At 36.1% G+C, this 23,143-nt stretch overlaps 1 long non-coding RNA gene across 1 annotated transcript; it reads left to right on the top strand.

The window, feature by feature from the left end:
• Positions 1-91: 91 nt before the first annotated feature.
• On the top strand, positions 92-21,770 carry LOC106783216 (uncharacterized). The gene is made up of 7 exons (XR_001380867.3): positions 92-226; positions 2,224-2,262; positions 4,819-4,948; positions 5,846-5,993; positions 7,437-7,572; positions 15,469-15,555; positions 18,709-21,770. It is a non-coding gene; the product is annotated as an uncharacterized lncRNA (long non-coding RNA).
• The last annotated feature ends 1,373 nt before the right edge of the window (positions 21,771-23,143 follow it).

Genomic DNA, 23,143 nt, shown 5'->3' with positions numbered 1-23,143 from the left:
TCTCTTAGCTGTTGTGATTATGGAAAAGCAGTATGCAAACCTGGAGCGTTGGACACGTAGAAAATGTGCTACAGAGTAAATATTCAACATTTTAATTTTTTTACAGGTATTGTTTGACAGTATCAGCATGGCTGTATATGACGAGCAGTGTATGACACTGGACACCAGATGAGCCAAAGGAAACCCAAGCCCTTTGGAGTGAGGACATTTCCAGAAGGATGAAAGTGTGAGATGCGCCAACATCCAGGCACTGTCCAATCTCTGTATGAACTGTTATGATTGCTTAGGGCCATTTGGGCCACAGGCAGGAACTACCAGCCCTGAGGAAAGAAGACGGTGAAGTTCCACCTGCTTTCCTATTTATTTAGCACTGAAACTTTCCAAATATTTCCGTTAAATCACTGGGCCAATGGACATTTTATTGAGTGTACCATGTAGCAGGCATTGTGATAAGCATTTAGGATACAAACCAATAAAACAGTTTCTGCCTCCAAAAAGGTATGTTCATGGCATAAAGCAGAAAGTAAAATACATAAACAATAATGGGCTAAAAGATTGGGATGGTGTAGATGCTAGGGAGGGTGGGTAATTTTCTTCACTTTACATGCTAGGAAAGAATTAGACATTGAAGGATTTGCCTAAGGATACATAGCTAATTCTTGACAAACTGAACACAAGTCTTTCAATTCCTAACCCCAGAGAACCCTTTAGTTTAAGAAAGCCTCATTGGAGATCTATCTCATAGGCCCAGAAGAGCCACCTTCACTATATAGGACCTCAAGGTTGACAAATAATAGGCTCTCGTGAAACACCTCCTGTACCCATTTCCCTAACATAGCTAATCGAATGTGGCACTCTTTCTGAGGCTCCCAGGAAACTGAATCCTCAACACAGTAGCAAAAGTAGATGAACTCTACCATTCCGGCTATAGGTGCTTGGTGCTGGAGAGCCAAGAGGCATCTGATCTGATGAGAGATTCATTTAATGATTTAATAAATACCAACTATCTAACAATTAAGTTCTGTGATAAATAAGCAAATCCTATGCCCAAAGAATTAGGATACGGTAGGCGAATAAAAGCACCTACATTAGGAATTTACATGTATTCTTTAGCCTGGAAAGACTTCATTCCAAGTTAATCTTACGTCTGCTGAAGCAAGGATGAGAGCCAAGCCTCTTATCAATTCCATCCTTTAAATTTCTCCCAAGTGCAAAGGTATTACTTATCACATAGGTTGGGAGATCCTCAGAGAACAATTCCTCTGTGGGTTAGTTCCGAAAATAAATGTATGTCCTCTAAATAACAGGTTTATTTCGGCTAATGCTCACAGTATATTTGGTAGATGACCCTTCCCACATGGGCTAATAGAAAACTGAGCCAAATTTATGGTTCACTGGTGCTTTTTTTAGCTTTATATCTGGCTCCGTTTCCATGCACCAATTTTTTTTCTTGATTTATTCCTCTCACTTATAATAAATGTTACATGCTTTGTTAGAATTTATGTATCTTTGTTCTCTTCTAACACTTTCTGGAATTAAAATATTCTCCTACTTTCTGGAATACCTGCAGAAGTTCTGAGGGTGAGGAAGTTAGAGAAAGGACCAGAGGACTCTCACATGTGCTCCCTTTGTTTCCTGAGAAATGTGGTGTCCCAAATTGTTCCTACGGGTGGATAGTTGATTGGATCCCAACCTCTTAGCCAACCTGTAGCATTTTACATTTTGTAGAAACAAGATTTCTGAATGTGTGAAACAGGTAGGCAATCTTGAGGAAAGCTTCAACGTTCTGCAGGTCTTTGTAAGCCTAGAACAGGCCCTGATTGAATCTTAGACATAACAGTAAGGAGAAATGTAGGTTGCCAAACCTCTTCCAAAAATATGTCAAAATAGTTCAAAGTGATGATAAGGAGAAAGATGATATAATGAGACTGTTTCTCAAAATATCGTATGTGCTTGTAGGAAAAGACCTTTGAAACAAAGAATCTAGACCTAACTAAACAGAGAGAGAATTCTAATAAGACATGACCAGTAACATTGGAATGCTGCTGCTTTGGGTGCTCTGATAAGTAAATTCATCATCATTGATAATAGTAACTTTGGGAAAAGACTGGTGAAGATTTCAGTTAATTGGGTAGCTTTTTAACTTTAAAAACAATCACTTGTAACAGACATTTAGAATAGAGAGAGCTGTGAGTGGTAAAATTCCTCCTCTTTTTTCTCCAGGCTGCCCTCTGCAAGAAAAGGAAGGACAAAGAAAGGAAGGTGAGATGGAAAGAAATCCTCCCCACACTTTTTAAATTCTTTACAGGCATTCCTGCAATCACATGATACATGTGTTTGCGAAAACATTCGCATTCTGCAATGTTATGCACTAAAAATAAACTTAAGGGAAAATTAGGTTGGGTAGTCCATCAAAACCTATGTAACATTGTAACCAAGAGTACTAAGAATGTTAATTCTAATAAAAACAGTAGCAGTTTAAAAAGATAATCCTAATAAATAAACACTGCAATAAATGTAAGTCAAGATAGCTTGATGGAAGAGCGTAAGAAAGAGTTATGGAGAAAAAGCAAAATGCACAAAGATGGGGAGAAAGTTTAATAAACATTTCAAAGACACAGAGCATGTGCCCAGACAGAGCCAAGAGGAAGAATGTAGGTTGTGATACACTTCTCTTTGGCTGGTGGCAATCAACTGTGTCAGTGTATTTTGTGTTCGGTAGTTGGTACCTGGTGGTGGTAAATATTAATGATGAAAGTGATCACATATAAATCAACCAACTTCCACATTGTGTTCTGACATTGTTCCTCTTTTTACCAATGTCATTTGAGTTCATTCATTTTACAGAAATATGCCTTGTAGCAGAACATTCTGTCTTTTGTTCAATTTCCAGAAATTAAAGTAATTTAGAATTCCTTTGGGTTTACATTTCTTTTCAATGCAAATTTTCTTAAAGGAAAATGGAGTGGAGCGGGGGAGTCTTACAGGTGGCTATAACCACCTTTTAGTATGAATCCATTTATTATTATTTTTGTCACCTGGAAAGATCAACTGGAAGGGGGAATAGAAATTCTGACCTGTGTGGAGTGGAAGGAAAATAGTTGTTGGAGAGGTAGTTAGAAAGCAGGATTTAGGACAATAGGTGTTTTTCCAGAGCCCAAGGACAGCATAAAAAACATCTTGGGGTCAAAGAGACCTGAAGTCAGTGAGAGAAGCACATAAATGAAGATTAGGATTCCCATGCATAAATTTTGCCTACATCACAATATCCTTGGGGTAATTTTTTTCTGAAGTCTTCCACTCAGAACATAACTAAGGGTAGTTTGATTGATTACAAACTATTGCTTATTTTGATATTTGTCCTTAACCTCTCTTTCCAGCTTAATTTCTAAACCTGTTAAATGACACTTCTATGTAAGAGCTTCTTGATCTTTCAAATTTGTGAACAAAACCTTCCAACCTCCATTATCTCAAGCTATGTGTAGTTTAGTAATGGGTGGTATGGAGTGGGATGACATTAGGCCTTTTTTAAAAAGCACTTGCAGCTTTACTCTTGGTAAAATTATTATATTTAAGAAGGAAGTGTAGAGTTTTAACTTTATATATGATTATGAAAAAAGGATTAAGATCCACAAATGGTTAAAATTTTCACTTCATGCATTCATTGGAATCAGAGTTTTTACCAGGAATTTCTATAAAAATAACAACCTGCTTATTTTAATGTGAACTCCTCACTCTACCATCCTTTATCATCTGGTGAATTATAAAAATAGGAGACGGCGAAATGGTTAAGAATGTACAGTGAAAGACAGAATTAAAAAGAAAGGATTTGGAAAATCCACAGATTAAATAACACAGCTCCTGAATAGTTGAGAATTTACTCTAGGCAGAATAATTAGGGAAAAACAGAGAGAGAATGACAGCAATTACAACAAGAGGATTTTAATACAAAATGAAATTAGAAACTACCAGGAAATGTGCTGTTTGTAATAAATAGAATTCAGTATCAGCTAGCTTTGCTTGAACCCCAACAAGGGGAACTTTATAGGGTCCAGACATTATTATAAAATAGGTTCACATATAAATTAATTCCATGGTATTCAGTCCAAGAAAAATAGACTTCAGGATGGTAAGTCCTTATGCAGATACGAAACAGAATAATTGAGTTACTCTAAGTAATCAGACAAAGTTCTTAAAACTAGACTATTAAAGGATATGGTCCTTGCACCATCCCCATAAATGGTGATGTTAAGATATTAAAATGATACAATATTCAGTGCTAAAATATGTGATATAGTTGTTAGGGAGATATAATTTTTCATTTTTTATTCATTATCTGATTTATTTTATACCAGATGATAATGCATTCATAAGGACATACAGTGAAAAAGCAGATGCTGAAACTTTATACCAAATGATATTCTAATGCACCAGCTACTACTTCTCAGCATGTAGAATGTTTTTATGCAATAATGGTATATTAATCAAACTGTGCAAAGTCCCATTAAAATCAATGATGTATTAACTTTGTTTACTTCACATGAGTTATACATAATAAAATAATGTTCTGTAAAGAGTGGCTTTCTTCCTAAGGAAGACTCCATATCATAAATTTTTGTTTAAAGGCAGCTCCTCCTTTTGTCAGACATGCCACAGCATACATGGAGATAAATAGTCATGATACTTACATAAAGCATCTTTATCAATTTTTAAATCATTGAGTGCCTAAAATGTGCTAGATGCACATAAAGTATATTATTTTATTTACTCCTTGAAATAGTTCTGTGAAGTAGTTCCATTATCAATCTCATCTTGCAGGTGAGAAGACAAAGGCATAGAGTTTGGTGAATGTCCATGACTATGTGGAGAGTAAGTGGCAGAGTTTGGGACTCATCTCTGAAAGTCTGAGCACTATATATCCTATCCGTGATGCCTGGGCTCTCAAGAGGTAAGGTGACATCTATTAGCACTTAAAATAGATTGGTCATTGTCTTAGGCCCGGCTTCAGAAGGGAAAGAGACCAGGGTGAGTGTAATATTAAGCCAGTTCCTAAGAAAGAGAATGTGGCTCAGTCCTGCAGACATGCTCTGGAGACAGCATAGATCATGCCTCTGAATGTCGCTAATTAGGGAGCAAGGGAGCTGGAACAGTATACTCTCTCCACCCATCAGACAGTGGTTAATGGCTGCCCCTGGGGAGACATAAATTCCTAGCTCTCCTGCAGGCAGGCATAGCAGTTTCCACAGCCTAAAGACAGTCCCCCAGCTAAGGGCTGCCCAGTGTAGAAGGTTGAGAGTGAAAGTACTAGGGGAGCAGATATACAAAAAAAAAGTAAAGGATACAAAGGGACGTAAGTGGAGCCCTGATCGGGTATTGCTACTGTCATAAATATCCTTTCTAAGATTCCCTTACATTCTAAATAGTGAAATTGTTACAGAAACATTTGTTTTGTTTATGTCCCCCTTTCATTAGATTCTTAAAACTAAAATGAATAAAATACAAATATAACAAATGTTTAGAAGGAAAAAGTTAATAATCTCCTGTTCCCCACAGTTTAGAATGTATCTTTCTATTACATAAATATATATACATATTTATGTAGTTTTTTTACAAGTACATACACGCTATTTGTGTTACTCTGCAAATTGTTTATTCAGGCTAAAATACATATACTAAATATCTCAGGAAGTAAATATGTGTGTATATAACTTATTAATAGCAATATGAAAATGTATGGTATACATAATCCATAATTTATTCCACTAGTTTTCTATTGATAATACTTTGCAATTCTTTGCTACTACAAATTTTACTTGCCCTTCTCTTCTTTCTATTTTCTCCCTAGGTGATCTCATCCCATCCCATTACTTTAAATGGTGTACCATCTATATGCTGATGATTCACAAATTTATATTGTCATCCCTGACATCTCTACTGAGTTTCACGCTTATGTATACAACTGCTTAGTTGTCATCTCCACTTGGCCATGATAGGTACCTCAAGCCTAACATAATCAAACTTTGTTATATATATGTATATTTATATATAATTATATGTATATAGTTTTACCATATATGTATATATCTCTAAACAGCATATTCTTAAGTTTTGCTTCTGTTTTTTTTCAAAACCAGTATATATTTATTAGATATATTTTTTAAATAGCCAGCACCTCTCACTATCCTCTGCCCACGTATCTTTCATCAAGAGTTGATATGTTCCATAACAACAGCACAGATCATTACGTCAGATCATCATCTTCAGTGAGTGTTCATTAAATACTTGTTACATAAGAGTACTATTTTGGGTTTTGGGTATATCAAGAAACATAGGACAAGATCCTTGACTTGAAGGAGCTGAGTCTTAAGTAGAGAGCAAGCATCTCAACTTCTCAAAGGTAACTAGTATTATAACACAACGTGCATTCAATGCCAAATGAGTCACACAGACAAGTGCTATCATAAGAATTCCGTCATAGCAAGATAGGGGAATGAGAGCTTCTCAATGAAAATGGAGGAACGGAACTGGGTCTTGTTAATTCTTGGTCATTTCAAGATCCTTCCACCTGGGACGTTCTTTCCTTAGACTGCATGTTTCACTCTCACTCTCTTCTTTCAGTTCTTTGCTCAAATGTCACCTCAGAGTAGCTCTCCGTGACTGAAATGATGAAAACAATCCTCTTCCCCACCACAGAGACTGTTTTCCCCTTGTTATCTGAAATTTAGTTATTTACTTGTTTATTGTCTTTCTCACAATTCATGAGAGCAGGAAGCTTGTCTCTGTTGTTCACCATTGTCTATCCATTGCCTAAAACATTATCTGGCACAAAGTAGGTATTCAATAAATATTTGTTGGGTAATGGGCCTTGTGAACCAAGAGGAACTTAGATGAGAAGACAGAGTGGCCATTCTACGCAAGGACGATGGTCTGAAACACACATGGCCTTAGAGAGTTCTTTTGAGTCATGGTCTACAGACAGCTTTCTACTCTCTATGTGAAAATTTCAGTAATACCTAGGATGCTGATAATATCACTGATGATCAGTGCAAGTGATAGGGCTTGCCTCTATAATAATAACCCCTGGCCAGTTTGGAGACAGTGAGCCTTCTGGATCTGCCAGTTTTTCCTGAGCTCACAGAAGAAAGCTTGTCAAAGAAGACTTGATTGGATCTCTAGAAATAAAATTTTACAAGGCATAAGACAAATAAAAGTGTTGAGGAGACTTCCAAGCCAACTGGCTTATTTTTCAGGATTTCCATAAACAAAAAAGAAAGGCTGAAAATTATGATGAAGGATGAAAATGAAACCAAGGTCTAGTTTATTAAGGTTGATGAAAACTTTTTTTTCAAAACTATATTTTGATACTGATTTACTCAGATTTCTCCCCAGCTACTGTTTGACAAGTAGTTATCTGCCAGTCTTCTCTTCCCCACCAGGCCTGAGTGGACAAGATCCCACAAAACTGCCAAAAAGCCACTGAAGGAATTACAAATCTGTATGCTCTTCATTCATTGTCATCTTTAACACTGCCCAGTCTATGCCGTGACCTCATCCCTGGCCTAGTCCGTTTGGGTTAGTATGAGTCTGCATTTCTTCGCTTGTGGTGGGAAGCAGGTGGGATCTTCCCACTTAGTGCTCTTAGTGGGCAAAACTCATCGAAGGCATTCTTTATGACAGACCACAGTAAGGGGCGGCAACCACAGAGTGAGGCTACAGTATGCCAATGTATTTTGACAGAATTTTACTAAAAACTATTTTGAAAAACAATTCATTTATTTTAATGGTATTCTTTTCATTAAGAAGGTAAGGCATGCTGATTACAGCAAATTTTAAACTACAGAAACGAGAGAAAAAATAGTACATCACCCATAGTTTCACCCCCTAGAGTATTTTCTATTCCAACTTTTATGTATGCTTATTTTTGATCTTTATAAAAATCACCTCATGGTGTCTTCTACAACTCTTAATTTGCTTATCACACTACTCTGTTTTATTTTCCAAACAGCACCTATTCCTACCTGAAATTTTGTTCATTTCTTTACTTCTGTATTGACTTCCTCCAAATAAAATCTACATTTTATAGAGAGCAGAGTCCTCTTCTCTCTTACGAACTCAAGAAACTAGTTAATTAATGTATAAATGTTAAATTAATATCCTTATAAATATCACCTTATGTGCTGGAATTTTCACATCCTTAGGATTGATTTTCCTAAGTATTTTGCTTATTTTCAATGTTAATAAACTTTGGTAGATTGCTTTCTAAAAGATTGTCATAATATATGTGCCTACCAAAGATAGATGAGAGAGTCTGTTTCTTGATATTCTCATTAACCTAGATGTTTATTAGTCTTATTTTTTAATCTTGTGAGTGAAAATGCTAACTTCTTATTTTAAATTTTATTACCCTACCTCCTAGTGGTTGAGCATCTTTCTTTGTGTTTATTGGCCCTTCTCATTTCATTTTCTGTGAATTTACTGTTTATTTTACCCATTTTCCTATTGGATTTTATCGCTTTTTGGGGCTCTTTGTTAACTAGGAGTAGTCTATCATATGTGCTATAATATGTCCATTTAATCTTTTTTACTTCATTAATTTTGGGTCATTCAGAACTTTTCCATTTTAATGAATCCAAATCTAGTAATTTTATTTGTAATTACTGCTGAGTTTCTTTTCTGGTTAAGAAGGCTTTTCCTGATTGAAAGTTGGGAATATGCTCCCAAATTATCTTCCATTTTCATTATTAATTTTTTGTTTATTTTTAGAGGTAAAATTGGTTTATAACATTATATAAATTTCAGGTGTACATCATTATATTTCAATTTGTGTGTAGACTGCATCATGTTCACCATCCAAAGACTAATTACCATCCATCACCATATGCATGTGCCCTGTCTCCCCTTTCACCTTCTTTTCTCCCCTGTTCCCCTCTGGTAACTACCAATCTAATCTCTTTATTTGTGTGGTTATTTGTTGGTGGTGGTGTTTTTATCTTCTCCTTATGAGTGAAATCATACCCTATTTGACTTTCTCTGTCTGACTTATTTCGCTTAGCATAATACTCTCAAGGTCCATCCATGTTGTCACAAATGGCAAGATTTCATCTTTTTTTTAATAGCTGAGTCATATTCCATTGTGTATACATACCACATCTTCTTTACCCATTCATCCATTGATGGGCGCTTAGGTCGATTTTTAAATTTAGTTATTTAATCCTTATGTAATTTGTGTTTTAGTTTGTTTTTTACAGTTTGAGATAGGGATACTTTTGTTTTCAATGTAAAAGCACAGAATCTGAGTAATATTGCCGGATTTCACTTTTAGCATAAGTTGGATCAAGGTTCTTCATAAACTATCTCAACATTTCAAAAGTATGAGAAAATATAAGTTTAATAATAGATAAAGTGGAAGAAAGGGGGAAGCTATATACAAAAAAATGCATGGAGAATAGCAATAGATAGATTTTTAGGAAAAGGGAGAAAAACTGAGAGTCTTAAGTCAGAAAAGAGAATGCGAGAGGAGTGAGTCAAATGTTAGAGAGGATCAAAACGATAGTGCAGTCCACCGGTGTAAACAAGAAGTGTTTTCACAAAGTGGTTGGAGCTTGGAAACTCAAAAATTGTTCAGAATACAGATACAGTAGATGAGACGAAATATCTGACAAAGAAAAGAACCTAACAATATGATCTGCAGTGTAAACAAAATTTATCATCATTAATACTTTTATTCAAAAAACTGTTGCTGTGTATCAGTTTTTTTCCTGCCTAAGTGCCTGAGCCAACTCTGATGCGGGCTTTATAATCCTGGATAATTGTTTCTAAGACAATCTGACGTTTGCTATTCTCTTAAAGAATTATTTTCTTAATATTTATTATTCTTTATTATCAATATCAATAAACATTTATTTTGTTTTAAAATTTATAAATTTTTAAATATTTTAAAATTTAAATATTCATTTGTTTAAAAACTTGCAAATACTGTTCTTAACCTCCCGGTAAGTTTACAAATTTTATACGTTTTGAGATAATCCTGGAAAAATAAAGATATTAGATAATTAATCCAAATAATATGCAATATTAATTGCCAGAAACAAAATTTTAAAATGTAGCTAACTTGTGTTTAGAGGGTATGAGTAAATGCATCCTGTGTACCTTATTCCTGCACATGTAAAGGTTTCCTTTAATGAGATTGTAACCAAGAATGACATTTTCCAAACAAAATGGGACAAGTATTTTATATACACTGAGTCATTTGGGTTATCTTTCCAATGCCATTTGTTAAAATATATAGAAAAATCACATTTTAAGGATATCGATTTTCTCTGTGTTAGACTGGAATATTTTTGTCACTACAAGGAAGAATCCGTGAGCAAATTTCCCCTAACAGAAAGCTTCTTCCTAACATTAAATTTAGTCATCAAGGAACTTGCCCAGTAGAGTCCACTTTGCACTTAACACATTTGCCCTATTGGTCAAATATGCACACACACATACACACACACGCGCTTTTTAGAAGTGCTTGAAACAGACCCAGAAGGCAACATCTGCTGGGCAAATGTGATTCAGTTCCTGAGAAACATGGCAGTGTCATCCCAGTAAACAGCATGCAACCCACTAGCTCCTTTCCTTCGCTCATGCTGCCACCCTTGCTGTCTGGAACGCTCGTCTTCTCCCTTTCCCTTCACATGTCCAAGCTTTAAGGTCCTGCTTACATTCCATCTCCTGTACTAGGTGTTTCCTCATCTCCCTCCATGGAAGGAATCTCTTCACAATCTCGCATTCTACTTTACCCACTCTACCCTTTGGGGTCTTACCTGGGTCTTCTTTCATTTAGTTTTATTGTCCTTTAAGGGCAGGGCACATTTCTTATTCATCTTGACCTGCTCCACCTTCCCTACCATATAGTATTTGATTGTTTTGATTCTATAACACTCGCTTTGTTTCTTCCTGTTCCTCATGAGGAAAGAGAGTGTTTTGTACTTTAAGGCAGAATTCCTGGCCTAACTGACTTTACAAAAGGCCTTTGATGAACTTGGCATCCATATGTTAGTAAATTCTATTACTAAAAGGAAATCAAAATACTGTATCCCAAACAGAAGATGGTATATTTTTTAATTGAACAATAACTTTGAGAATAAATTCTGTCTGGTAAAATATAAAATATCTATGTATAAAATAAAATTGAACATGTTATTGTTCCTTAAAAAAACCTTAACCAATTTACAACAAGTTTTATTGGGAAGAAATTCATCCCAAACTGCAATGTGTATGCCAACTTCTGCTATAATGTGTTAAAATTGCTTCGGTATGATGTTTGTGGTCCATCCATATCTAATCTATACATGTGAAATGTGGCGTTATTATAAAATGTAATATTTTCAGAAACTTTAAAATAAAAAGTGTTTTTAATTAAACATTTGTCTCACAATATATTAACTGTAAGTTGCTTTATCTCAGAAAAATTAGGCAATATTTTGACTAGATCTTGACAAAAATGCATTAAATCTAGTTTTTTAAATGTTTTATTACTTGCAAGTTTCGGCCTGATGTGATTTTAAAATAGCCAAGTTATAAACCCCTGAAAATTGGAGTTTATAATGAAAATACCAACAGACCCTTAACCTTTCAAAGGATGAATGTGCTGCTGTAATAGCATTTGCTGCTGCTGCCTCAGTCAGTGTAGCAACATGACGAGGGTGCTAGATGTAGTATTTCAAATACAAAACTGGTTGAATGCTTGCTGAAATATTTTCCTGTGTTTCTAAAAGTTTGGAAAACTCATTTCTGGTTTTGGAAACTCCTTTTCTGTCAAAAGTTACTATAACGGACAAGTATGATGAAGGCACTCTTTTTCGTCTTTGTACGCTACCTCCTTAGTTATCTCATGGTCTCCCATGGCTGGTTTCCACAAAGCTTTTGGATCTCAGTATGTAGCACCTCCACCCACCAGTTAGTTATTCAAGTCAGAAAATTAGAGGTCAGTCCTAACTCCTCATATGACTTCTTTGCCATATCTGATTGGTTGCAGATACTAAGGGGTTTACTGCCAAAATATATTTGAAACCATTTATTCTTTATCATTTCTGCCATCACCTTAATCCATGCCACCAAAACCTCTGGCCAAACCAATCACAATAGCCTCCTGACTTGCATTTCAGGATAACCAATAGTTAGTGAAGGAAAGTTCTAATCTATAGAATTCCAGCAAATAAAGCAGTAGGAATAATAGAAAATCACCATTTTCAACCCATAATAAACTAATAGATCTCTGCAATCATCATCCATAGTTTGCTGAAACCAGGAGGGGCAAAGTTAATGGAAAATTTTATAATGAAGGAATTAGGCTGACATGCTCAGAATCCATCAACAGGACTAATCACAAAAAGTGGGAAAACCAGTTACTCTGTCTTAAAACATGATGGATGCGGCAGGAAGTATACGTGCCTAAAATACCAAACCTGAGTTTACAACAGATATAAGGAATATGGGAATAAGTTAAACATACCTCAAAGAGGCAATCGGTCGAATCTAGAATGTGAGAATTCTACAGAAAAACAATGGCCTAATTTCTCTACCAAATCAATGGCATATAAAAGGCTGCAATGACGGAGGAGGGGGTTGTTAGAAGAATAAAAGAGTCAAGAGACATAACAACTGAATGCAATGTGAGTACCTAGTTGGATTTGATTCAAACAAACCATTTGTAAAAATTATATTTGGGGCAATAAGGGAGATTCAAATATGGACTGTCTCAAAAATAGTAAGAAATTATTGTTATTTGACTTATGATCTGATTGCAGCCATGTGAGTCTGTCCAGCCAAGATCAGCATAAGAACCACCCAGACAATCCACAGAACCATAAGGAATAATACAGCATTAATTAAATATACTAAATTTTAGGCTAGTTTATTATGCAGCAATAAATAACTGATACAATGGCTTTGGTTATGTGCAGATGTTATTTTCATTATATTATTATTACAGCAATATATACCTAAATTTTGTTTTAGTATATTTATTATTTTATTTTTTACATTTTTACCTTCAAGTGCAAATTATTTTTGATGTAATATGTGAGACAGGTTTTCAACATGATTTTATTCTCCAAATAGCTATATAATTGTACCCAAATCAAATATTGACTAACTTATATTTACCTCACTCATTTTTAATGCCACCATACCAAGATTTCCAAAATTTGGATTTATTTGGTAACTATTTACACTTTCCATTGTTTTATTTATGTGTCCCTGGTTCAGCATCATGCTTTTATATGTTTTTGTTTTTTGAAAAAGACTTTATTTTTTTAGAGAAGTTTTAAGTTCATAGCTAAATGACAGAAAGATACAGAGATTTCCCATTTATCCCTTGCCCCCACACATGCATAACCACTCTCATTATCAAAATCCCCCACCAGAGTGGTACATTTGTTGTAAATGATGCACGTACATTGACACATCGTAATCTATCAAAGTCTGGAGTTTACATTATGGTTCACTCTTGGTGTGGTACATTCTATGGGTTTGGACAAGTGGATAATGAAATGTATTCATCATTATAATATCATACAGAGTATTTTCACTGTCCTAAAAAATCCTGTGTGCTCTGCCTATCCATCCTCTCCCCCACTTCCACCCTCCACCAATAATTGATCTTTTTACAGTCTTCTTTGTTTTGCCTTTTCCAGAATGTCATATAGTTGGAATCATACAGCATGTAGACTTTTCGGTTTGGTGTCTTTCACTTAGTAATATGCATTTAACACTCCTCCATGTCTTTTCATAGCTTGATAGCTCATTTCTTTTTAGTGCTGAATAATATTCCATTGTCTGGATGTACCAAAGTTTATTTATCCATTCACCTACTGAAGGACATCTTGGTTACTTCCAAGTTTCAGAAATTAGGAATAAAGCTGCTATAAACATCGGTATACAGTTTTCTTGCACATAAGTTGTCATCCCTTCTAGGTAAATGCCAAAGAGCACAGTTGCTGGATTGTATGGAAAGAGTATACTTAGTTTTGTAAGAAACTGCCAAACTGTCTTTCAAAGTAGCTGTGGCATTTTGCATTCCCACCAGCAATGTATGAGACTTACTGTTGCTCCACATCCTTGTCAGCATTTGCTGTTGTCAGAGTTCCAGATTTTGGCCATTCTAATAGGTATGTAGAGGTAGCTCCTTGTTTCAATTTGCATTTCCTTAATGACTTATGATGTGGAGCATCTTTCCATATGGTTATTTGCTGTCTGTATATCTTCTTTGGTGAGGTGTCTGTAAAGGTGTTTGGCTCATTTTTTAATCAGATTTTTGGTTATTGTTGAGTTTTAAGAGTTCTTTGTATATTTGGGATAACAGTCCTGTATCAGGTGTATCTTTTCCAAATATTTTCTCCCAGTCTTGGCTTGTCTCATTCTCTTGATAGCATCTTTTGCAGAGTGGAAGTTTTAAATTTTAATGAAGTCTAGTTTATGAATTATTTCTTTCATGGATTATGCCTTTGGTGTTGTTTTTAAAAAGTCATCACTATACCTGAAATCATCTAGGTTTTCTCCTACATTATCTTCTAGGAGTTGTGTAGTTTTATATTTTACATTTAGATCTATGATACATTTTAAGTTAATTTTCATGAAAGGTGTAAAGTCTGCGTCTAGATAAATTTTCTTTGCCTGTGTGGATGTCCAGTTGTCCCAGCACCATTTGTTCAAAAGCTGTCTTTGTTCTATTGTATTGTCTTTGCTCTTTTATCAAAGATCAGTTGACTATATTTATGTGGGTGTGTTTCTAGGCTCTCTATTCTGATCCATTAATCTGTCTATTCTTTTGCTACTATCACACTAGCTTGATTACTGTAGCTTCACAGTAAGCCCTGAAGTCAGGTAGTATCAGTCTTCCAACTTTTTTGTTCTCCTTCAATGTAGTATTGGTTATTCTCTACATATAAACTTTAGAATCAGTTTATCAATATCCAGAAAATAACTTGCTGGGATTTTGACTGAGACTACTTTGAATCTATAGATCAAGTTGGGTATATGTGTTTTAACAAATCTGATGGTTGTTAGAGTTCACTGACACTCAGTTTAGGGCCTTTTTTCCTTATTCTATTCCAGAGTTTTCAAATTAATGGCCCCTGTGCTTTGTTTGGCTTAACCATGTGTCAGCCTCCAAATGTTTTCTTTTTAAATTCAAATAGTCTTAAATTCAAATAGTTAAGAATCAGGAGATTTCACTTAAAAATCTGGAATTTTAGCTTGGGTTATCCAGCAATACTGGCCTAGCATTCCTCTTGATAGCAATCAGGTGAAGCTGAAAAGTAGGTATTTAAATTTCCAGGCCAGAGCTCTTTTGTAAGCTATAGACCATACATCCAACTGTTTACTGACATTTCCTCATCCATAGAAATTACTTTTCTGGTATCCATTATCACTAAGGAAAAGTTAGGGCATCTTAACTATATTTTCACTCTTTTGCAGGTAATCTGCTTGTCTTCCCTGAAGATTTGGAGGGATTTTTCTTTCTGGAGCATACATGTTGGGCACTAAATCCATGACACTCAGCTGGTAATGAAAAGATTTCCTTATTACTCTCAAATCTAGTTCCTACCTCCAGACCACTTTCCAAAATGGGAAATGTTAATTGATAATTTTCCAGATTTACTTCACTTACTTTCTGAAACACTGAATCCTTCCCTTTGGAAAGATTATTTAGTGTCAATTTACAGAGTCCTCTTTCAGTTTTGTTAGTTTGTACTTATCCTGAAAGTTGCTCCATAAATTTTGTGTTATAAGTTTGAAACTAATCCCTCGTTTCAAATTCCTTGCCTATTTTGTTCATTTTGGTACATTTCAGTGTGGGCTGGCCTTTATAAGCTTCCTCTTATTCCCGCATCTTTCCTGGCAATGTCTTCTCTTAGTGTTCGACGTACATGTTATATAGTATGTGGTTTATTAAACATCTTAATATAACTTTATGATAAGAGGGGTTGCTTTATTTCCTTCAGATATTCCCTTTGCAAGAATAGGATATATGCCACATGTAAGCATTCAATAAAATTAATTACATAGGGGAATTTATGAACAATTTATTGATGGAGTTGCTACGTGAAAAATGCTTGGCTGGTGTTTGTGGTTATTCAACATAGTTATGTGGTCCCTTTCCTTCTTCCTTGACCTACAAGTCAACAAACAAGATACTTTTAATCTCATGTGTCCTCTGAATTTTCTAAGAACACCCACTAAAAAGATTTTTTTTAAATAGGTAGAGTGACTTCTAATTTTACTAGTCAGAAGTCTCCAGAGAAACAGAACCAACAGGATATGTATTTACATATCTATCTATCTCTATGTCTATGTATCTGTAGAAAGAGGGATTTATTTTAAGGAATCCGCTCACACAATTGTGGAGGCCTGGCGAGTCCAAAATCTGATGGGGTAAGCTGGCAGGTTGGAGACTCAGGGAAGAGTTGCAGTTCAAGTCCAAAGTCAGTCCACCGGCAGAATTCCTTCTTGCTGGGGGGAGGTCAGTCATTGTTCTAGTAAGGCCTTCAACTTATCAGATGAGGCCCACCCACATTGTGGAGGGTAATCTACTTTACTGAAAGTCCACCAATTTACACGTTAATCTCATCCAAAAAACACCTTCACAGAAAACATCCATAATAGTGTTTAAATACATATGTGTCCACTGTGGCCTAGCCAAGTTGACACATAAAATTAACCATCACAGAAGATCATTTTTATAGGTGTTCATATATATAAAAGTAGGTTATGTGGCATATTTGGGTTATTGGAAAAGAAGATCCATCCTTTGATAAGCCATCTGTTTACTGTTAATATGAACTGACTGGAATCATAGCTATTTTCAACCAGCGTTATCACAACACATTACAGGAACTGCGTATGCTGGAAAAAAAAGACAACCCAAAACTGGGCAGTAAAACGTATTGATGAATAGTTATTGACATCTTTTATCCAGACGTGCATTTGCAGAAACAATGAGTCCATATCTTTTCAACAGACATTCTTTTCACAAGCCTGCATAGGCCATAGTATGCATATTGTCTACCCTCGGAAAAAAACATGAACTGTATATGCAGGTGTTGCTCCCGTGTTCACAAATAGTATCTGGAAAATTAGATCCATATTTTGAAACAAATATATAGAAAATGGGATGCATACTTTTATGGAAAGCATTTACTTGGGGTACTATAATGTTATTCGTTGAAATGCTTACTTTTATATAACTGGGTTTTTATTTTTCCCAAAAGGAATAAAGGAAAATAATAATTATTTTCTTCTAGAAATATTTTACTGTATATCCCTGCCTTGATTATTAATTTTTTTCAGTTTCGTTTTTAGTTTGAAGAGTGAGTTAACTCCACAGATAAAGAATGTTTACTAACCACATAACATTCTGCACTTAGCAGCAATGCCTTGAAGCATCCTAAATTTATTTCATCCATCTGCACTCACAGATACCCAATGCCAAAACTCGGTACTGCAGAAGTTAAATCACTTATTTCTTTTCTATGTAATATAATTATCCTCTAATCGACTTAAGTAACCTTCTAGGGACTACCAATAGAATCACCACTGGTTCAGGTTAGTCACCATTTTTTGCAAAATAACCCCCAGTTTTTAAAAAATTTATATTTTGTGCTCATTCCACTCTTTTTCCCAGAAAAGTGCTCATCCTTCTTTCAAGCCCTGCTTAAAAATATCCCTCTTTCAAAAAACATTCTTGATGAGGTTCTGCCTCCAATGGTTCCAGCTCAGGACCGCTCCCTCAGGGCCTGTGGGTGTTCTGTGACACCATGCAGGTGTGCAATGGTGTACACAGAGGGTGGCAGAATCAAATTAAGATTTGTTTTGTGAATGCTCATTACTCTTGCTGGCGTTCAGAGTGAAAGGGGATGTGTCATAAGGGAAAGATTTTTTTTTTTTGAGGAAGGTTAGCCCTGAGCTAACTGCTGCCAATCCTCCTCTTTTTGCTGAGGAAGACTGGCCCTGAGCTAGCATCCATGCCCATCCTCCTCTACTTTATGTCTGGGACGCCTGCCACAGCATGGCTTGCCAAGCGGCGCCATGTCCGAACCCGGGATCCGAACCGGCGATCCCGGGACGCGGAAGTGGAACGCGCAAACTTAACCGCTACGCCACTGGGCTGGCCCCAAGAAAGATTTTCTTTAGGGCTTCAAGAGACTCAACGAATGTAGTCCCTGGTGCTAGCCCTCAGATGCTCTTGCTTGACTGCAAGCTGAGTGGTTGATGGACCAAGACCCAGCCCCTGGCAGGTCCTTCAGTATCTTATCCAGTGGTTCTTCATTATGTCTACCCATCAAGTTCTTCCTTCTCTTCTCACTTCTTGAAAATTTTCCTGGAATTAGTTCCTAAACTTTAGGCATCTCATCTGTTGACTACTCCATCTCCAAAAACACAAACGTGTTTCTCATCTCCAAAGTTCTTCCTGTGGTTCATGCGCCCCCGCAGTAGTATTCTGCCCCTACCACTAGAAATAGAAACACAGGCTTATCTGAAGCAGTTCCAGGATAGTAAGAAAAGGAGGAAAAACCAAAGTGTTAACTTCCTATATTAAAACAGATTAAATGTTCTTATTCTGCTATAGTGTCTATGTAGAGAAATCAAAAGATTTAATAAATGACATTTTCTCTGGAACCCTCATAAACAAACCTTTCTTCTCAAATGGTTTCACAGAATGCTCCCTGCAGTACTTTGCTTCTTCTGTGTCCTCTTAAGTAGAAGCAGCTTATCTTCTCATCTCCATCTAGTACATGGCCAGGCTATGAAATTCTGGCAGGGTTGCCTGTTCTGAGCTCTGGATGGGATGTTTTCTCTGAGAGGATTGTTTGGACCAGGGGAAGAGGATGCCATCTCTACCTACAGTGATGAAGGAGAGAGATGCAGACTGCTCTCAATTCCTACTGATTTATCTGCCATTACAAAAGAGAGAGAGAGGGAGAGAGAAATAGAGTCAAGAGGAATGAAAAAAAGGAAGAAAGAAGGAAGGAAGGAGGGAAGGAAGGAATAAAGGAGGGAAGGAAGGAAGGATAAAATGAAAAGAAAAAAGAAAGGAGAACAAAGGAAATGAAATAATAAGAAGAAAGAAAACAAATGTTTTGTATCCCCGGCTGAAGAATTGCTTTCTTTTCACATTGTGTTGGAGATCTTATGCAATCCTAAGACTGTAACCACTGCCACTACTCTGATCATTCCCAAATTTCCATTACCAACCTGTCAAGGCCTGTGAAAAGTTTGAGAGTTCACCCCACTTGCAAGCTAACAAGTTAGCCTGTCACAGTTTCACAGATGCTGTCAAAAGACACAAGACTCTTGGGTCGGAAACAAGTGACTTTATTACTCAAAACACAGCAAGGTGAGTAAGCTTCATATTCATGCCAGTTCCCTTTTCCCACTCAAGTCCAGTGGGGGCACTGTGGGGAGGCCCAGTGGATGCTGCACATGCAGTGGGTTTGCATCACAATAGAGAAACCCTGAGCTTAGAAAACCCCAAACTTTTACAGTGGCCTACAAGCAAAGCTGTCCAACCTGTGCTCCAGAGGGAGACATTATCTTTGTTATACTCTAAGTTAAGAAAACATGCCCTGTACTCCAGAGTGAGAGGCTATCTCTATCTTCAAGGCTGTCCCCAGACAAACATCCTTGAAAAGATATTGGGAGAACTAAAAGCTGTCAATAGCTCTCCCTGAAAGATGTGCAGAGATGTTACAGACCCATGGAGAATGGTCTCTCAACACAGCCCAGCTCTCTTTTCTGAATTCCATACCCACATATACAACTTCCTACTGGACGTCACCACCACAATGTCATAAAGGCATTTCAAACTCAGATCACCAAGAGTCAACTTCTCCATAACTCTACTGTTCCTTTTAGCTTCTATTTTAGTGAATAACAACTCATTCAACCTATTCTGAGATCTGGGCTCGTCCAGATGCCTATCCTTCCTCATCTCATACCCCAACTCCACTCCTAGCTAATCAGTCACCAAGTTCACTTGATTCAGTCTCATTCATATCTTTTATAGCTGCCCACTCCCCTCCATTCTCACAGTACTGTCTTAGGTCAGGCCCTTACCATCTCTCCCCAGCTGTTAAAATCCTATTGGTATCCTATCATTCCAGGCCGTTGTCCACACCCCCACCAAACAAATCTTAGTGCTGTTGCCTATGAAATAAAATGTAAATTTCTATGTCACACAATGCTACTTGAATTCAGGCCCCACCTGCCTCACTCTCCATCCTTTTCTCTCTGCTAATTGCATTTATTTGTTTGACTTTTGGACTCCTCCTACTAAAATACAAACCCGTCAATTTCACGGACTCTCAGTTATTTGACTTTGATTTTGCCAAAAACATAGTGGGCACTGCATACATCTTTACTAGATAATTATTTATTGAGAATCTATTATGTACAAAGTTGTATAGTTGTATGCTTTTTATTTCCAGCGTTTGTGTATTTCACTAACATTTACAGATGAAATTTTAGACAGACTAAACACAATTATGGACCAACTATTTTATTAAAACTTTAAAACCTTTAAGGGAAGACACATTTATATTTTAACACCTCCACTTGCCAAAGGGGCATTCTATAAATAATGTTTACTAGCCAACCAACTATTTTTACTAGCAAACTGACACACATTTATATGTGTGTATATATATACATGCATAGGTTTTGTTGCTGTTGTTTGATTTAGAGCAGTGTTTCTCAACCTTGGCATTATTCGCATATCCTTGGCAGGATAATTCTTTGTTGTGGGGGCTGTTTTATGTATTGTAGGATGTTTAGCAGCCTTTCTGCTTTCCACCCACCAGATCCCAGTAGTACCCACCCCTAAGCCAGTTTTGACAGCCAAAATTGTCTCCAGACATTGCCATATGTCCTTAGGGGACAGAAATGCCCCCAGCATGAGAGTCACTGATTTAGAGCCACTGCTTGGCACTTTTTAGCTCTCTAGAAAGAATTCCAACAGAGTGGAGGCTATGTACAAATTTCTCTAAAACTGATATTTAAGAATTAGTAGAAAAATACATTCCAGCCAGAAAATAGTGTACTTTAGTAAAAATGAGATAAAATGGTTCACAGAATATACATATTAATGAATGAGATATTTACTATGTAGAACAAAACAAGTGAAGAGTATGATGCTCCCCAAACCGTGTAGTGGGGGACCACATGAACCGTATTAACCATATGACTGACTGTCTTTCTCAAGCCCATAAAAGAGATTTATACCTTCTCCCCTTTTGTAGAATAATCTAGCTATATATCTAAAGTGGTTTTTTTATTTAGAAGATTGTTTTTCTTGGCTATTAAAATTCTTATGGCATTTTTATTGCCATAGTCAATGTTTATTTATTGTAATGCTAATAAATGTTTGTGAGTTTGGTTGATCTTTTCCAGTAGGATGGTTCAAGAATGATTTTAACAATTGAAGTTTGCAAAAGGATTGTCATCATATACCTTCTCCCCTTTTGTAGAATAATCTAGCTATATATCTAAAGTGGTTTTTTTATTTAGAAGATTGTTTTTATTGGCTATCAAAATTCTTATGGCATTTTTATTGCCATAGTCAATGTTTATTTATTGTAATGCTAATAAATGTTTGTGAGTTTGGTTGATCTTTTCCAGTAGGATGGTTCAAGAATGATTTTAACAATTGAAGTTTGCAAAAGGATTGTCATCATATTGTCTAATTTTTCTTGGTATTTTGAATAAACGTCTTTAAAATTGCTGAGATATTATGCTCTAGAAAATGACTTGAGTGTTCTGCAATAACAGCTTTTCATTTGGGTTATGAGTCTTAATATTCACTTACAACATCAACTCTAGTAGTTTCAAATATGCCATTATGAGCCATTTGGAATTTTAAAAGCATTCATAAATAAATGCATACTAGAATAGTTCCAATTGGTTGGATAAGTAATGTACATTTAAAAAATTAAAATAAAATCATATCAAAATGTATGCACACTTTGGTTAAATAGAGTAAGTGTCTTTTAAGTCATTCAAATACATTCTTCATCATACTGAGTAGATACTTCAGAAATATTGCTTTTGCATTTTATAACAAATAGTAAATAGTACACTAGAACTAGCAAATGCCAGGAATAGGAATAAAGGTTTCAAATAAAAAGAGAATATCACTTAATTATTTTCATGAAGAGAGACAATCCAAACCCTGTTGCCACTTGGTTTTCAAGAAGTTTTATTTTTTAAGGATGTGGAAGCAAAAGATATATGAAGGAATCAGAAACTTTTTCTTACTTTGTATTCAATAGGCGTAGTATTTGGAAAGAATCAAATTAGATAACATAGACTGAAAATTAATTGAGTAATAGGAACTTTTCTTTTCATTTTTAGTTTTCTAAATAGTCTGAGACTTTATAACAGAAGAAATATCAAATACTTTTATTTTCTGAAATCAAAAATTTTCAACCCACCTCCCCTCCTCCCACAATTCAAGAATTCTGAAGTCTGTAGAAACCACTCTGTCACTTCTCCTTGCCCAGATCTTTGTGGTCCTTTTCAGGGTATGTACATGATTTACTTCTGTGCCAGGTGTGACCAAGGGAATCTGTGTCAGGAGTTCGAATTGCCCTTTGTACATATGCAGCCATCACCATTTGAAGTCCTACCTGGCCCTAGTGTGCTAGTACAAATGGAAAATAAAACTTCTTTGCTAGTCCAGCAAGACCTGTGTCCTCCTAGGCTCAGAGTGTGGCCACCTCCATCATCCTCTCAGATGCTCGCTGCCCTTTCCTCCCCTTCCTGAGCAGCCCCATCTCCTTCCCTAACAAAACTTTCAACATGGCTTCGGATAGATCTTTAAGGTAGTTATTAATCACCTCTGGGGCAAGAGACACAAGAACCAAGAGGTTTAGCTCCTCTTCCATTCTTTCTACTCTGTCCTAACTGTGAGAATAAATCAATATTTTAATAGGCCTATAAATGATATTTACTGCCTCCACTCATATTTCTTTATTCCTCAACAAAACTCTTGCAACACACATTGCTATTTCACAGATACAGAAAGACACTGAGAAAGTCTAGCAATCTTGCCCAAGGTCACAAAACTAGAGGAGGCAGAGGTGGGACTGAAACCAAA

Source organism: Equus caballus, chromosome 5, assembly GCF_041296265.1.
Source record: "Equus caballus isolate H_3958 breed thoroughbred chromosome 5, TB-T2T, whole genome shotgun sequence".
Lineage (NCBI taxonomy): Eukaryota > Metazoa > Chordata > Mammalia > Perissodactyla > Equidae > Equus > Equus caballus.
Note: the sequence above shows the minus strand (reverse complement) of the source record. Positions and strands in the feature narration are given on the sequence as shown.